Source organism: Streptopelia decaocto (genome assembly GCF_964273445.1).
Source record: "Streptopelia decaocto genome assembly, chromosome: 5".
Taxonomy (NCBI): domain Eukaryota; kingdom Metazoa; phylum Chordata; class Aves; order Columbiformes; family Columbidae; genus Streptopelia; species Streptopelia decaocto.
The window spans coordinates 43,586,053-43,605,404 of record NC_138659.1 but is presented as its reverse complement, the minus strand read 5'-3'; positions in this window follow the sequence as shown (position 1 = coordinate 43,605,404).

Below are 19,352 nucleotides of genomic sequence, written 5' to 3'. Positions count from 1 at the left end.
AGTTTTTTAACTGAATCACATTTTTATTACAGTAATCTACAATACTCTAATGAAAAGCTTGAAGAAAGCAGAGACTAAACACATTTCATCCATTTCTGCCTGTTCCATACTGTTGCCACAGTCACCGATTGTGTAAACATATTATTGCCTCATAGCACTTTCCTGGAAACTGAGAAGCCAGAAATACATTATATTGTAAACATGGATGCATGCACATAGACACACACAGAGTACATTTTTACAACACCCATCTCTTTCAGTTTTAGAGCAACTCCCCTATTTTGTTGCTGTTTATAGATTGTTTTCTTCATTCTCCACAACATGACATCATTTGCCATTATGTATCTCCCCTACTGGCAAGCAGCCAGCACAGATTGTTCTGAACCCCCTTTCTCCATTTCCCTGCAAATTCACAGTTTCAAGCCCTTCCTTGAAACTCTTAATCCTCCTGCTTTTGTGAAGTGAACACCAGGGAGGAATCGGAAGCCATGACAACAGTTTGCTTCCTGAAGACCCTGCTCTGGGCCACTTTGGAGCCATTCCAATTGCCAACAGTTCTACACTCTCAGTAGCACAGCTTCTCAACTCTGTGAGGCATTGGAGTTTCTGAAAGATTCATCTGTGTTTCCAGTTTGGGCAAGAGAAATTGCTATTTCTCACAATTTTAATTTCTGGGATATGGAGACAGTGCAGACATATCTATTCAATAGCATTTCAATTCTTATGGTTTGTCAGTTTTCAAGCAGTCCAAATCCAAGATATTGAGTCAGATTTAAACAGAAAACCAGTGATCCATTAATGCAGGTAAACAACAGCTTAAAAACAAAACAAAGAAAAATGGCAAATCTGTTAACTAAGAAGTGTAACTATCACAGCAGGCACTAATTTCAGTTGCAATACTTTGCGCTGTGACAGTAATACAGAATAGCACACATTAATAGATGTTGAGAAAATCTCGGCTACACAAGATGCAAATTCAACTTGTATAATTTACCAACACATGCTTCCTCTTGCCCTTTCTGAAAGTATCGCCTAAGTACAAACCCAGAGTAGTGACAGAGTGTAAAAAGTTTAGAATACGTCAAAATACATGTATCGTCATGAACACGGGTAAGAATTTTTATCTTCTAAAAGCAATCTTTGTCTAGAACTTTGAATATTTAGGATAGTAGATGTTTGATTCCTCTCTTTTCCCCATTGGCTGGAATGAAGCACTATGGACAAGAGGTTGGGATTCTTTTGGTGAGAACTTTTTTTTTTTTAAACCAGTTAGACTCCAAATACGAAGTTTTGTTTAGAAGCATGGCATCAACTAATAGAAGATCCTGCACCTAAATATGATATTTGAGATATAAAGTTAACAAGCCAACATGTAGAGCCCCTATCAGGCAGCATGAGTGTTCCTTTTGAAAGCCATGAAAAAACAAACACTCCCCTGGCAGCAAAGACAGGCAAAAGGCTCAGTATCCCAGGACTAATGACTTGCCATTTAAAAACAAACAGAAGTGGGAAGGCAGTTCAGTTTTTCAGAGCTTGACTCCTGGCAGCGTGAGCTCGGCGTGCACAGGCTGTTCTGCAAACTCCGCTGGCTGCTGGGATTGTTTGTTCTCTCTGCGTGAGCCGCGCTGAAACCAGCACTCAAGAAACAGAAGGTACAGGGAGTTGGTCGGGGAGAGAGCAAAATCAGGATATGTAAACAAACTAATTAGATCAGTGCAAACAGCAATAGCACACTGTGTTACAAGAAGCTTGTAACCCACTTTGTATATTCAGGCTGCCCTTGTAAGATCACCCGCCTGCTCCTCCTCACAGGGGCTTCTGGCTCCTCAGGAGCACAAGTAGATGAAATATTTGGATTACAGAAAACTCCTCCATAAATCTTGTAAGTTAAAAAACCCAACATTGAAAGTTGCCTGTCACATTATATGATTGCAAGCGCATTCTGCAGATTTTTCAGTGCTTAGCAAGCAAATATTATGACATATTTTATATTTGTGCATGTGAAAAAGATTGTGTTCCTTCACATACCTGCTCCTTTTCCCCAAACTGGGAGGCATATGATAAGGGTTTTGGTTGACATGGAAGATAACAGTAAAATTTCTGTTTATCTAAGTTACCTCTCAGGGAAGGCAACAATCAGAGAGCTAATATTTCATTACAACCTCTCCTGTCTGAGCTGCTCAGCTGGCAAAGATTTCACGGATTACTTTATGAAGAGCAGAAGACTGGAGAAAACCTGCCAAAATTCAGCCTAATTACAGAAGGAATAGTATATCCCTCAAGAAAACACCTTGCTCTTTAAAAAGAAAAAAATCACAAAAAAAGCCACCACACAACAACACACCAAACCAACCAATGGGAGCTGTAGTTTTTCATACAAATGTGACTTAACTACACAAACTTCGGTTGTGCCATTTTCCTGGGCATGCCCATCTGAAAGGAGCAAGATCACACCGTAAAACAGTAAGTACATTTTTTTTTCTGCATATTTTACCAGTGGGCCATATGACACAATGAAGTAACGAGCAGAGCTCGTGGGTCTAGCAGCAGCCAAATGGCTTCTCTTGTCCTTTCCTGAGCCCATTCCACCCTTCAGATCAACTTCTGTAGGGAACATAAGGACACAGAAATGAAAGGTGCAACGACATCTACTGTTTCTAGTTAACAGCGATTTTGTTTTCTTGAGAATAGGTACATCTACAGGCACAGCGCAGTAAAATTTCAGTTCACCATGGAAAAAACGATGTTTACTTATATTCCATTGCAAGTTCTTTATTATTAGAAGAAAAATATTTTCAGAATTGTTCATGTAGTATACCATCAAGCTTGCTCAACCAGTTCAACCTACAATCCTTTACTGATTTTAAATTTAGTCTAAAGTAAACCCCACATACAGATACACTCACTTTCACTCTTATTTAAAACAAAACAAAAACAAAAACACACATACACACAAAAAAAGATGAGCTACTCTGTCTGGAATACCTAGCAGTCAGAAATTTATTAGAAAATATTAGTTAACATCTAAAACGTAGCTGATTATTTACAGTCTGTGGTCTCTGTTCTAGCTTAAGCCAACTTCTTCACAGAAACAACTGAACAACTGTGCCTGTGTTTCTTTCTCTTCTTTTATTCATTAAAAAAATGTGGCTAAGTTGTCAGTTTTAAGTGACCTGAACTTATTTACATGCACACAGCAGAGAAGAGGGTGTTTATAATAGCTCAATACAGGCAGCCCCATGAAGCAAGCCAAGCATTCCTGCTGGTCTTACATATAATCAATGAGCCTGCAGTGCATTCACTGATGAATTGGACAATGAGACTGAGGGTCTGAGTCATATTCAATCAACTCCATTTCCAGCAGCCTGTCAGGGATGACGGCAGATCTATTTTGCAGTGCTGTACACACACCAGCCCATTTGGGAGGGTGTATTTTTATGTCTGTGTGTATAAATATGTGTACATATGTAAGAGGGTGTGAGTATATATAAAAGTAAATAAACTGACAGATTTTTGCAGGAGTATGTTTGAATGCAGTTCCTTGTTTGTCTTTCCTTAGCAACTGTATTAACTACAGTACTGGCCATCCAGAAGATTTTTTTTCATGACAACAAGAAAACTGAAGGACAGAGAAGAATATGTGGTCATTCAGTCTGAAAATAAAAACATTACAAAAAGGTGCTAGAGGCTTGGTCTATTAGATAGGATGAGAGAGTAAATCTAATTCGCCAAAATGCCCACATGCTCCTCAAGGTTTCATGCTGTCAATATTCTGTGCTAGCTTGTGGTCCTGATAGAGTTCACATAGTAATGAGCATTAAAACCTGGGAAGGATTTGGCTATTCTGTAACTGGTCATTCTTTGTCTCGTTAATGAACAGTAACACAGAGTGTCCTACACACACTGTCTGAATAAACAGACCTTGAGGTGGCAGAACTGTGGTAACTGACCACTGCAAAAGCAAGAAATACCTGCTTCCTAGATGGGCTATGCTGGGGGGGGGGGGGGGGAAAAAAAAAAAAAAAAAAAAAAAAAGTAATCCAATTTAAACACCACTTTTTGCCTTTCAAAGTTCTAAATAAGGTTCAATCTGGAAAATGGACAGTGACTTGGAAGTATGTAGGCTGCATTGTAATAAACAAGTATTCAGAGAAGTAGCACTGAGGTTTTCATTCCATAAACTTGGGAATTTTCCTTTTTTCTTTAGCATTTCTTAAACTTCAGTTTAAGAAATGTTTTAATTCCTTTGGTTTAAGCCTTCGCCAAATCCAGGTCTCTGATCTTTCTGCAGTTCTGCTTATCAGACTTCAGTATTCTGATTTCACACTGTTTTAGGCAGCTTTCACCTCAACAGAGTACTTGGAGAAATATTTAAGACAAGTGTAAGTAACCACTTCTGGTAGAAAAAAAATACAAGCAAAACAAAAGAATGAATTAATATAGGGAGTACACAGATGATACAGAAGCGAGATACACCCATCCCTGCCTTTTGTTTCTGAAGGAATCCCGACACAAGTTTGGTTGTTTCCTCTTGGGAAAGGTGAGCGTGTGCTTTTGTGGGCTGGACTAACAGCACATCAGTGCCAAAGTGGGAGACAAACTCTCCCAGGTGCACATTTTTACTGCTTCAGTTCTACCTGCTCTGATGCACATGAGATTCCCCTGTGAATTTATATAACCTATTAATCGAGCAACTAACTAACACAAGGCCAAAAGAGTAGGTTCCACAGCCAATGGAGGAGCACCACCAGAAGCAGAGGATGTACATACTCATCAACTTGCATGCTCACTGAGTTGTTTGGTTGTTAAAGCCTGCTGTCCATAAACATGCTTCATCTGATTTCCTGAGGCAACTCTGGAGAAAGAGAGAATCTGGACAATACAAGTGCTAGCCTGCAGGTTATCAGAAGAGGATTCCTTTTATTACTATTATTTGGCCTGGATGGAAATGATGGGCATGGGCCAAACTGAGTGGTTTTACTCCATCCCAGAGGGAAATGAGAGTCCTGAGAAAAAACTCCTTGAGCACTAAGAGAAAAAACAAAACATCTCTACCTGGACAAGTCTGGTCTCTACTGGACTGGCCTTTCTCATGTCAGAAACCCAGGAACTGGGTACATATTGAGTTCCCAGGTGGGCCAATGACTTAGAACAGTGAAGGTCCAATCCTCAATAGTAAAAGACAGGGAAGTAAGGTATGGTTAAGGCAAAACTAAGAACCTGAATACTACAACATTACACATTAATTGTCCAAAGCGCTTCCAATAGCTAGTGCAAATGGCTGATTTTGGACAACCATTACAGAGAACTATAATATCATTAAAAGTGCATAGCTCTGGGCAAACCTACACAGAGTCACACCGGTTTTTATGAACATGTTGAGTACCTGACATTACTTGACAATGAACTTGAAATTTAAAACAAAAGTCTGGCCTAGACAAACTCCTTGACGCTTTGTATTTTTTAAAATCAAGCCTTTTTTTTTTTTTTCCAGTAAAGATAGGAGTCAACCTGATGTAAAATCTAAGAGCAGTGGTAATATTACTACACTGAGATAGTTATGGCATGAAATAAAACTCACCTCTACCTCTGATGCTTCTGTAGGACTGAGTCTGCACAGAGCCTGCACTAAATGCTGTTTAAGCTGGGAAGAGCCTTGGATGCTTCATCAGCGTGCTGTGCTAGAAGATCAGAAATATGGTCATTTCAGCCCTGCTTAACTTGTTTTGAAACAAGCAGTGCACTTATCTGTATTCTCTTCATTAGATTTCAATAATGTAAAATCCTTTTGTTTTAAATTTGTTGAAGCTAGCACAGACTTTTCAGATTCCACTGGAGTAGATTGAGTTTACTACTGTATCAGAAAACCGAGGTTCTGCATACTGAAGAACATGTAAGAGCAAGGTAGTCCCTTATGAACAAAACAGTATTTCCAAGCACAAAATTATAACCTTTAAACAGTAGGCGGCTTTTACTCATGGAAGGCGGCTTTTACTCATGGAAGGCGGCTTTTACTCATGGAAGGCGGCTTTTACTCAATTCTGTCTTGTACTAAAATCAGCACAAGTTTAAATTTAAATTTTGGTGGTATTACCAAAGCCAATACTATATTGTTAAAACTGTGTGCTTTTTAATGCCTTCTTATATCCAAATACAGTGCAGTATATCCTCATTCTGGGAAACCTGCAAAGGAACCCTTGAATGTAAAATCATTCACTGTGCTTGCAGTTAGGAACGGCCCAGCAACAAAGTGGATACAGATTTTCTAGGGAGATACCAGAACAGTAGATCACACTTTTGAAATTTCAAAGCGACTAAGCAAGAAGCAAGGGCCATGAAAGGACAATTAAATAAGTAGGCAGTTAACATACATGTCTGGTTGAGCCACAAGGAGAAGAGAAGTAGGTCAGACAAACTGTATAAAGGTGCCAGCAAGGAACTATTTAGAAGTTACTTGATGCAGTGAATAAGGTATGGATTTGAGCTTGAAAGGCTTATTTCAAACAAAACTTTAGGGTATGTGCAATAAGCATGAGGTTCTAATGTTGGAGCCTATTCGAAGGGCGTTTGAAAACATCTGATGTTCATATTTCAGTTGTCAGGAAGGCTCTGAAGCTTTGATCCTGCACTTTTATCTTTACCTGGTTTTCTCAGAGTTTCTAAGAGCACTCATTTTGCTAGTATACAGTCCCTTGCTTTCTTTTTTTCTCTAGGTAGCTGACACATGCCCTTGGACTGAACCATTTTCTATTATTGGTTCAATAGGGTTTGGGGGATTTATTTTTTGGCACAAAGCACTGGCTGTTATGTCTGTTCATTGGTATGGAGATTACCCAAGCCTCATATATCCTCCTTCCCACCTCCCCCACCCCTTTTTTTTAATCCCCTTTTGGATTGTGTCACAGTTCAGCTAATGCAGGTATTGCAAATTTGCTTCAGAATCATTAACGAATGTGTAAAGCCAAATTATCCCCGGTATATTAGCAGTGAAACCAATGTTCAAATAATTGAAATTGCACATAACTAGCCCTCAGTTCCCAGTGTTCATAAATACTTGGGACATCGTTTATTCATTTGTTAATCTACGCGTCTGTCTAGATTCTCTAGCCCCTATACCCATGGCTTGTTGGGGAATCGCTAGTTACATAGCTAAACACAAAAATCTGCCATCATTTCCACTATATTTAAAATACCATGTTCCACTTTTTACCCTGAGTGACACATCAGAACTAAAATCTGCCTTAAGAATTTTCATTTTGGAGCATTTTCCTTTCCACCTTTTCGCCTTCACTAAGTACAGCCAAGGAAACAGATACATTTGATTTTTTCAGGTTTAAGAACAAACAGAAAATTAGAGTCAACTGGATGTTTCAGATTCTAGGAGAAAATAAACAAAAAACCCCACACCTTAAAAGTTTTCTGAGTTCTTCATTAACTTTATACATGTGGATGGTTTTTTTGTTTGTATTTAAGCAGGAAGACCTTTTTGTGATAGCTAGCTTATTTGCAATACTGCCTCACATCACAATATTTTTGTTTACATATATAACAGAAGCTCATTAAATATTTTAACTATTTTCCAGGCTGCATTTATAATCCTCTTGCCCCAATCACAATGTTGTAAAAGTATAAAGCAGTGATTCACGGTTTCCAGAGATTAACACTTCTTTACTAATTTTTCAATTCCTCATAGCATACTACATGTGGTTTGTTTAAGTCCAGATACTGCATCTACCACCTTTGCAAGACAACAAGCCTGGGCTGATTTCAGCAAGCCTGCAACAGGCTGGATGCTAAAATGCATTTGTTTACATGAACCTTTCCAAACAGCAAAGGCTCTACTGCCTTACTTCTCGGCTCTTTCACTATGGTGCAGATAACTCTGTAGCAATCTCATTTCTACCATGGGAGGCAAGACAAGGGGCATTCTGTCCTTGTGAGAAGAATTATGGATGCAGTAATATCTGTGGCACCATGAAGATCAGCTGCAGAAGAAGAAAACCTGAGTGCTGAAAAAGTTACTACCCCAGAGCTGGGAGCCAGGGAAGTGTAAGTCACCAGACAAACAAGATTGCTTGAATAGCAGTCTGGTGTTAGCATTGTGAATAGTTTATTTCTACATGTTTCAAGTATCCCTTCTTTACGACAGGAAGTCGCATGAAAAGAAAACAAGTTCCTAAAAAGAGATGCAGGAGTTGTTATTAAAAATTCTGGCAGACAAGTCTGATGTCCAAGTGAAAAAAATAGAGTGCCTCTGCCAATAACAGGAATGACTCCACAATCTTCATAGTAGAACAGATTCCAGGGGTCACTGATGTTAAGAAGCTATGGAGACTGTCATACAAGAAACTGATCCCATAGTAAATGATAGACATTTGATTTAACTACTCCATCTACTGGCAAATAACTACAGCCAGTGTGTAGAGATAGGCGTGTTGCTTATATGAAGCTTTGTCTACAGAAAAGACTCTAAGAAGCATTTTTCTGTTCCTTGAAAAAGTAACAAATGCTTTCTCATTAGCATCATTCCTTTCCATGGTTTCCACACACTGCAGTTTATATTAGTGTCATGTCCCATTTAAATGGCACGGTTCCAAGCTGAATTCTACCTGAAGGGCACTAATATTTTTTCCAGTGTAGTTCATAAGTGAGTTTTGTTTGACCTCTATAATCATCTACCTAACTTTTATCTGTAGTCCATCCTTTTCATTAATACTTGAATTGTCTGCAAACACATCAAGCCAGATTGGCAGATTACACAAGACTCCACCTAAACACTCTTTTGTCAGAGACATGCAGGAACTTCTTTAATCACAATGGCTTCACAAAGTATAGATTTTCTTTTAATTTCTCTTACAGGTAGTACATAGTAGCAGAGCTCTGGGAAAATATGTACTGAAGACATGAGGTGCACAAGACACAACAGGAACACAGTAACCAGAAACACGACTGCCAGCCTTTCCTTCAAATTACAGTTTACTGATAATTCTCTCTCCATGAGATGTCGCATCATCTCTGGCAATCTCATCTTTCCAACCCTGAACATCAGGGCATTTGTAATTTTGTAGGTAACATTTGCACTCTGATAACATTCTGCTGGACTTCAATATTTTAACATAGTGCCTACTATAATATCAGTCTACAATGTCACATGAAATTAATAAAGTGATCTATTTAATCCTTTCTGCTTTTAATTTCTAAGAGTACTTCATTTCTGAAGAGTACACCATTTCTTAAGTTTTCTAATATGCATTTGACACAATAACACAGGCACTCTCCTTCACCCTGGGATGGGTGGGTGCTGGTAAAATTCACAGACTAGACCAAACCCTCTACCACACCTCTCTCTGGCCTCCCAGGACAGCATTGCCGGGGCGCAGAGCCCACAAAACATGCTGCCATGCTCCTCTCAGCAGAGCCGAAAAAGGTTTGTTAGAGCCAGGGTAGATGTTTGTGGGAGGAGAGGGGAAAAGACAGCCAAAGCACCCTGGGCTGTGTAGGTCATTGGTGGTGAAGGAACACATAGCCAGCCCCAAGACAACTGCTGGAAGTGTGGAACAGACAGTGTAATAGGCTTCTACTGCCTCTGGGAGCATTTCAGCATTCACAGAAGCATGGCATCAAAGTATGAACAAAACCAATACAATTGGCTTTTATCTTCTGTACCATCTTTGAAGACAGAACTATAAGTCCTAAAGATGCAGCTTAGAAGACAGAATTAGACCTTATAAACACAAAATACATTTCTACATCCACACACTACCTACACCTTTTCTTGTAGATTTTGTCCATGAAACAAATGTTCCTAATCAAAACACTGTTTGTTTGTTTGGTTTTTTTTTTTTTTATCTCATTCACTGTCCACCCAGAATTGCAGTTTTCCTTAATTTTGTTTACAATGGATAAATACTTCCCCTATAAGACTGCTGCAATTTGGAACATACTCACTTTTACCTTCAAAAGGGCAGCAGTGATAGGTTAGAGCAAGAAACACCAAATCAGTTATGTATTTTATTCCATAGCTATCCTTCTCAACACAGCCAAAACCCACTGGTACATAAGAATCAGTCAGTACTAAGAGCAGGAAAAGTAGTCTGAGTGATTCCCTAAATCCTTTCAATTTAAGTAAAGGTGATGGTTTTCATGAGAACTGTTGGACAAAAGTAAACTTCAACAATGATCTCCCCTCATGCTTCAGATAAACTTGTTAATTATTCCTTCATCACCGCTTATAAGCTTTCAGTTCAACATCTTTTGTGTGATGATTCTGGAAGGCTCATTATGCATAACAAATCTATAGTTTTACTTTACACCTACAAGGTGCAAAAGAAACTCTGAAATACATTTGGTTGTGATGGTAACTACCGGTGTGTTTTATGTAATGAAAGGTTTCACAATAGAAATCAGGATTTTTGTCAGTCAAAAGTTTAAAAAAAAAACAAAAACAAAAAACACGGTTCTTTGAAGCTCAGATATTGCCATAGAAGGAGGAAAAAAAGGTTTAAAAAAGCCCGCCTTTTTGCATAGCATTGTGCTATGGGCAGGGGAGGTGGTGAAGCTCCCCTTCTCCTCTCCCCAGTACACACCACAGCGAGCTGTACATGTTCATGGAAGCTTCCACCCTGCACCTGGACTTTGCTTATAGCATTATACCTGTGCCAAGTTCAACTTTTAAACTAAGCACTGATTTGATCCTTTAGCAAAACCCATTCAACAGGATAAGAAAAAGCATGTTGATTTTCGGTGAAGATTTAAATAGCAGCATGTGTTCTCACTGTTTACTCTTCTGGAGATTTTCACAGTGGAATACAGGCAGCCCAGGCTCTGACCTCAGGAGTATCTCTCATTATTTCAGAAGGGATCTCTCAACTTTTTGTGTTTGAACAACTAAGACAGAAATGCAGAGCACATTTGGGGTGTTGCCCACTGTTAAAAGACTACAAGTGAAAGTCTGTTCCACTGAAATCAGCAACAAGTCTTTTAACATAGGTGGGATGTAGATTTCACTGAGTTTCTCTGAATTGTGCCTACTATCAGCAGGCTCAGTGGTTATAGTTATTAAATAGAGCATACACAGATCCTCCGAGTAAGTTTGGTACAGAGGAAAAAGACAGATAAGCCACTTTGACATTTCAAAAAATATTTTTCTTTTCATAGAAGTGTGCATCACAGACAACATTTTAACCTGAGTTTAAAAAAAAAAAAAAAACAACAAAATACTACTGCACCAAAACCGCCACACTACCACACACACTACACCTCTCTGGCAGTAAATAATTCTGAAGTGAAATTACAGAAGTTGCTCAACAAGAGCACTGGCATTGTTAAGTGAATCAGATGGGAATTCATTGGTCTACATTCTTCCTAAATATGCACAAATAAAATCCATAAACCCTGACATCAGAACTTAGGTTCGTTTGAATGAAGAACGCAGGCTGCCCAGACAGCCTTGTCTGCAAGGAGCCAGAGGACAACCCTGGTCTCCGAGTCTGCCACTCTCCCTTTGAGCTGTTGGAATTTCAGGCTGATTCTTCCTTCAGATTAAACACTTTTCAGTAGTCTTCTCTTCCCATGGGGGTCTCTAAAAACAATACTGTTTAAAGCTATGTCATTTCAGTTCACCAAATGCCTCCAAACAGTGGAAGTAATTGTTAACATATATCATTGTTAATTAATTACTAGAGGTAGGGGAAGAGCAGAGGAAGAAGGGTCTTGTTGAGATTTCTATCAGACCCAGGAGTACATCCCCTTTTCAACCTTTATTTGGTTTGTCAATATATCAGTGTCTAAAATGAGCAAGTCTATAGCTTCCAGCTAGGGAAAAAACTGTTATGGAGAAATATTTAATACAGTATCTTTAGAATTTTTTAAAGGCTTATCAAGAAATCCTTATCAACTCCTGACAACCCCCTACACTTGTGCATCATCTGTTCCTAATTAGCCTGTTGAACAACACAAAGAACTGTTTAGCTCCAAGAAAGGAACTTTATAAAGTCCATAGCAACAGTTAAACACAAACTGTGCTGTCCACACTGTGCATACATCTTTCATGATTATAAAAATAATTACTAAGAACTGCTAACATGCAGTTATCAGCGATTCACTTCTTGCAAGAAGAATATCATGTATGTGAGAAAGAAATAAACCTTCTTAAATTGCTTCATTGAACACTAGATCGGTTATACCGTCTCCTTACTCTTTTATCATGGTACAGTTGTAGCAACACTACATCTTTGGCACCTTTTGGCCAATCCACCTTCAAGTCAGGCCTGGGTTCCTACCTGTGTCAGTCTAAATCTCACAAATGCAGGAACAAAAACTGTGAGAAGCGTGAAGGGAACAGGTCTGTGTCATAGAGCACTAACCAGAGTTACAATGTTTGTTATGCATCTTATTAGTAAAAGATAATTTAATTTTGGAAAGCATTTTTATAAGTGTTTTTCCCCATGCACATGGTAAAACAAATACTAGAAGTATACCCAAATTTGATATTTCATTTGTCTGACTGTTACACTCACGCTCAGAGGCAGACAACCCTTTGAAGTTCCAATTTCATTGAACATCAAGAATTCTAAAGGAAATAAAATTATTCCAGAATAAATAAAACACTCAAAAACTTAGATATGTTTGATGCCTTATTATTTTTTCACTTTGCAAGAGCTTAGGTGTGCACAGAGCTCCAGAGGAAGGGCTGTGAATTTCAGCTAGTGCAAAACTACTTCTGGAGGCCAGAAAGAACTGCTTCAGTGGGCCATTCTGCCCTCCCGCATCGTATCAGCTACAGATTTCACCCAGTAGTTTCTACATCATGATCAGACTTAACATTGACCAGCATTTCTTTCAGAAAGACAGTCAAGCTTTAAAGAATTCAGTAATCTATGATAAAGGGAGAAAGAAAAAAAGTAAACCAACCAAGATGCACACCACCACAAAATCAAAACAGAGCTGTTAAAGACCTCAGAACACGGAGTTCATTCCAGTAGCCCCAAGGCAGCATTTACTTTTACCTGAGCAGCTCTGGGCTTATGCTTATCTAGCCAGATCATAAATTCCCAGTGGGATGGTATTTCCACAATATCCGCTCATTACTTTAGGAGACATGTAGATGGGCTCTGAACAAGCAGCCAAACGCAACCTGTATCAATGGCATCCAAACTGATTCCTTTAGTAAGGATCTTAAAAGGACACATCCTTAACCTAAAATGTTAAGGGAAAGAGCTAAGTCTTCTGGTTTTAATTATTCAGACACCTTTAAAATATTTAATCAGTGACATTTCTTACGAAAGGAGAGACTGAAGGTAGACTGGACAGAACTGTGCATTCCCACCCCCCACCCCCCCCCCATTTTGCACAAAACTCTGGTAAGTCATTTACTGTTGCAACTTAAAATTAACTGTCATCTAAAAATTAGAGAGTGTCTGCACAAACAGTTCTCATAAAGCAGTTCAAAGCCACCAAGATCTGAAATATCATCATTCCACACTGGATTCCTGAAATGATTCCATGATAATTAAAATATATTCTTTAAATGAAGAAATAAAACCCCCACACATACAAATAGTTCCAAAAAAAGCTGTCATCTTGTATTCTGAATTATTTCAATTTTTCCCAACACACTTCATGCTATTTCACACACCTTAATCCCAGAAAGTAGGTAACACTTAGTGGAGAGAAAGACAAGCTAAAATTCAGAAGACCTGAGTTTGAGTCCTTGTGCCATTGTTGGCCCACAGAAGGATCTCAGATGTGCCTCGTTTCCCTATTGGCAGAGCTTTGCAAAGAGAGGAGAAGAAAAACCAGCGGTTGTTTTGCCTTGAAGGAGGACTTTTTTTCTTGCTGCCACTCAGACACTAAACACACCTCCCTCTTTTCCCAGGTAATGGCTTTATCTATGAATTGCATCATTCAAACACTGAGATTCTTCTTTTCTTTCCACTTTGCTGCAGTCCCAGACAAGCAGGAATGTTACAACTTTCAAAGGGAATGTTTGTATTTCAAGTTCAGCTGTACCCTACAGTCTTTTTAGGTCAGATCACTTAAAACAGAGAGGGTGTGTGAAGGGGGGGAACAACAAACATTTTTTAACTGTCAGTTGGAACTGAAAGAAACAGCATGAAAAGAGGCAGCTTAGCTATTGGTTTTGAAGTGATGGCATTTGTCTATGAGTGCATAGCCTATGAAAGGCGACAGGTTCTAAAATAATGGTACTGTAGCAGGCACTGAAATGTAAAACATATGTCACACTTTTCCCTGCTCACAGTAAGGTTTAAAATATTTATAATGCTGCACCTTTCCCTGAAAGCTTTCTGCAGCTTTCCCGGGTTCACGAGTAGGTGAATCATCTCCATAGATCTGCACTGCAATGCTTACACTGATTCATTCCTCGGCATCCAAAGAGGGGAGCAAATTTCAGGGTGCAGAGGCATGGCTATGCAGCAGCCTACTTATATAACAGCTATTTTGTCAATATGCGTTCATCCTGACACAATGTTTGCTTCTACAACAGGATTTTTTTGTTTTAATAACCTATTTTGTTTATAATACAAGCTGAGGAAATGATATTATTATTTCCTTATGCAGAAATGCCACAAATTTGTCAGCCAGTGTGATCTAGGGCTTTGAATTAGGTAAGAGGAACACAGAGCTTGTTTGTGTGTGTCCACGCATGCATAAGAAGGTCAAAGACAAAAAGAGTTACACGATATGCTTTGTTTTGTTTCTTCTTTAATGTTGTTTAGTGCGCATTTGATTAGCATTGCAGCAGAAATTATTTTTTAAGAGTAAAAAGGACATAACCTATGTTATCATCCAAGGAATTAGAAGGTTTTATGAACCATCTCCTCACAAGAGATTTGAGCCTTGGACAAACACCCTCCTAACGCCAAGCTGTAAACTGTCCTACCACGCAGGACTCAGCACAGCGCCTCCCGGTCGCTGAGGGTGCTGGCTCATTGCTCAGCTCCTCCACAGCACATGAGAGAAGAGATGGATGCAAGGGACAGTCACACAGGCCAAACACATCAGGTGCCATCCCCCAGCACCTGGCCAGGGGCATCTCCTCCATGGCCAGCTTTCTCTTTCCCTGTTCTCTTTACTCAGTTCAGTTGTCCACAAAGGTCAACTCAATGAAAGACAAGTCCTACAAGACTGGGTCTCTCCGGACTACAGCCAAAAAAAACATTAAAATTTTTAAAACGTCTTTTTGACCAGTGCTTTTTAATAGTTAGGACACATTTGGGTCATTTTTCTCAAGCTTTTTTCTTTATAAACGTACAAGCAAGCCCCCGTACACATGTTCTTAATAAGATCCAAGATGCTCATGTATTTACCTTATATTAAACTGCTATTCATTTCATTTAAATAAAAAACAAACCAGAAACAGCACATAACGTAAGGTTCACAATAAAAAAAAAAAAAAAATCACACATTAATTGCCAATACTTTTACTAGATTTGCAAAGGTTTAATGTTCTAGCAATGTTTTCATTTTCTCTTATACTGTAAGAATTCCTAGAAAAGAATTTTCCTTCATTAAATGCTATATATGAGCCAGCTAACATGAAAATAGTCTCTTCTTTAATGTTTCCAGTTGCTTTTAATGCTTAAAATCAGTGGTAAGCTCTACACACAACTTAGTACTGCTGCTTTATATTAACACAATCCATTGCACGTGGACTGGATTGAGGGATTGGACTAGATGATCTTTTGAGGTCCCTTCCAATCCCAAACATACCGTGATACTATGACTATTGCTGTCAATCCAGTGCTGTGAATACGACAAGAAATTAAGACTTCCTAAAATCTAGCACGCAAACTTATTCAGGATCAGACAGATAATATTTTGCCTGCCATCCATTGTTTGGAATAGATGAGGAATGACTAGGCAGAAAGCACTGCCCGTGCCTGCCCGGGACCCAGCACGGAGCCACCAGTGCCACCGCGCAACAGCCGCAGGTGAAGCTGAACATTTATCTGCTCTTGGCTGCACACACAGCACCCGCACAGTCAGCACATTCTCACCTCGAAGTAGCAAGCAACCATGACAGTGGTATGGAAAAGCTAAGTTTAAAAAGTGCAGGATTAGATTATTACAATACCAAGAAATTCTGTGATCTGATCCTCCTGCTTATGCTATTTGACATAAAGTCTGAGCTGGAAACTGCATTTTCATCCTGGATGGTACTTCAGTTACATGTTTGAAATCAGAATGGCCATGTGTTTCAAATCAGAATGATACAACCTCTTGAAATCTGCATTTAAAGACTATTAATAAAATGAGACTGTATCATTCAATTCAGTACTGTTTTGATTAATTTTCATGTGATTCGTTAAATACACAGCCCTAATTGCTTTATCAAATAATGTATATATTAATATACATTTTAATATTAGCTAATTCTAAGTAACTTTTCCCCCCATTCTAAAGAAAGTAATCATAGTTTACAGCTTCAGCTAGATGTTCAAGTTTCAACAAAACTACGTCCCACGGTGGGAATGTTTTGTGTGAAAGCATTCCAACTAACTGCACATTAAGGTGTCAGTCAGATTTCAACTTCATCTTTTCAGTTTAAAAACACAATATTAATTGTAGATAAGGAACAGAGCCTTCTATACAGGAAACCTGGGATTAATTTTTATTAACATGAAATGAATCTTAAAAAAATAATTCAGACTACATCCTACCTATAGTTTGTGTAAGTTTGTGCGCAGTGTGCAAAGCACATACTCTTCTTAAAGAGACATTATAATAGACAAATGCCTACAAATTCTGTACAGCCAAAAATGGTGCAACTTTTTGAAAATGATATTTTTTCTTTAATTAGCAAACTCAGTAGGGTTCACCTATGCAGTTCTTACCCTGTTGTTTGCGGGATCATTTACATTATTCAAAAGTACAGACTAGGCTTTCAGAGACACTTTCAACTAACCCACGGAAACTAAACATTAGTGTAAGATACAAAGCCTCGACCTTCATCTGTGATTTGGAAGACGTATGCATCTCACTCAGAATAAAACACAAAGCAATGTTTTTTGGATTTCTAGTTCTGCTTTGCCTTCTCTTAGTAGGCAAGGGAATTAGTAAAAATTGTTCAGGTGGCTTCAGAGTGCCACCAAACACCTGTGGATGTCATCGCATTTAGTTAGAACTACAGTATTAAAAATACAGTAAGATTCATGACTGAGATGAAACTCCCAATTAATGTAAAAGAAAATGTAGCTGAGTCACATTTTCTATGATTTAGTGTCTCTGTAGATGGCACAGCACTTCCTCGGCAGGCTGGAGAACACAGCTGAAGTGGAGCTTTGTGCTGCCCTGGTGCTCCAGGAGCAGACCCAGCCCCTGCTCCCACTTCAGCTCCCAGCCAGCAAACCTCAGACACAGGCAGGTTTTTCCCTTCCCTTCCTTGCTGCCTGCAATCAGAGGAAGAAATAGCACTTCCATGCTCTGAAGAGCCAGGCAAACAGTCAAAACAGGAATAAGAGGATGAAACAACACTGTGTCCCAGAATCCGGACATAGGAACATTGTACTAACAGAAGCAGGGGAAAAACTCTAGGAAGCCCTGGGTGAAGACTTGATTGGACTGCACACATTATGCTCAGAGATAAATGACTGATATTAACACAGATATTAAAAGTACATTGTACCTTCCTGTCAGAAAGCCATTGGAAAAGGCCCTTGAGCAATTCCTCTTTAATTCCGTCCTGCGGCTAGCGTCAAGGGGGTTAGCTTATCAGGTTTCATGACCAAATTTAGGATTCATATGCATAAAGAAAACCTCATATAAAATGTAATCCTTTCCAAAAGAAAATGCACAATAAGGCAGAAAATTAGGAACTCCATATAAGGCAAAAAGTATGACCCAAGTCTTGGTGTAGGCTTCCATGTATAATGAACAAGAAAAGATTTAGCCCTTCCCTTGGAAGAACAAATAATATGCAACAGACCACTAATTAGGTACCATTTAGTTCCTTACATGTTTGCAGGTGCTAGCCTAAAAAAAAAAAAAAAAAAAAAGAAAAAAGTAATGGCTTCTCCTTAAATTGTTTATGATTTAAAAAAGAAAAAGGAACAGTGTTATTGCTGTTGCTCCCCTACACAAGAGGAAAGGGGGGAAAGATGAAGTTACTCAAATTTACAATACATTTTAAGCTTATTAATTGTTTGAGCATAATTCAGTACTGTTCTTGTCTGTAAATGTCCATTACATGCAAGTTCAGGTCCAGTAACTAGAATTCCGACCATTGATATAGGTATGGAAACTTGAGCATTAAGGATATATGAAAACACCTGACAGACATTTAAATATGTAAGAAATAATCACTGAACTTTCTTCATCTGCTCATATCTCACTTCTGCCTAGATTCTACCAGATTGGAAGTTAGAAAAAGAATTCCAATAAAATTCATAAGTTCTGCTGAATCCAATGTTATGACACTTCCCAACCTCCATAGAAAACAATTTCTCATAATTCCAATTTTTTAAATCATAACATATTTTATGCACCACTTTTTATTGGGCTCCAACACTAGCAGATTTACTGAAATATTGCCAGAGAAGTATATTCAAAGATGAGCTGGGACAGACTAAGTATTTCTCACAGTCTATATTTCACAAAATTTTTAGCACAGTGCAACTCAGTGCAACTCACTTAAGTCTGTATTAAATTTAGCCAAGCATCTAAAATTTTATGTATTAGAAACAAGCTCATGGAAATATGTGATGCTAATCATCTTCAGAGAACAAAAGCCAACCCCATACTCAAACACAGGCTATCAGCAGCCTCTAGTTTTCTCATTTAAAAAACAAACTAACTAACTAACGCACCCAACAAAAACAAAAACTAAAACCAACAAACAAAAAAACCCACCCCACGGAAACCACACTTTCCCCCTATTTTCTCATCCCAATATGCTCCTTACTTTGTTTTTCCACACGTTACTTGTTTGGACACTTATGTCATTGTGTTAAGTTATACTTCAGCTAAGAATCAAGTACCTGAAGATCTTTTTAAGCATCTGGTTCTCCAGTAATGTTTACTAAACCATTTCCTTCTCACTGTAGTGAATTACTTCTAGTACATGGTAGAAGTTTGGACAGCAGGCCATGCAGATGAATTTTTGCAGATAATTAGCTGAGTGGATATTCAGCAGAAGTGGGTCATACTGTACTTGTTCACAGACAGTTCTAAAGAATGGATTTCAGGACATGCACTTCTCCAAATGCACAGCATTTTGAAAGAGGGAAAAAGGGAAAATACAGTTTTAAAGGTTTAAGTGAGGTTAGAGAGTAAATGCTTTCAGTGTAGGTAGATAATAGGTAGACAAAGCATTTCACATATGCAGTGAGTGC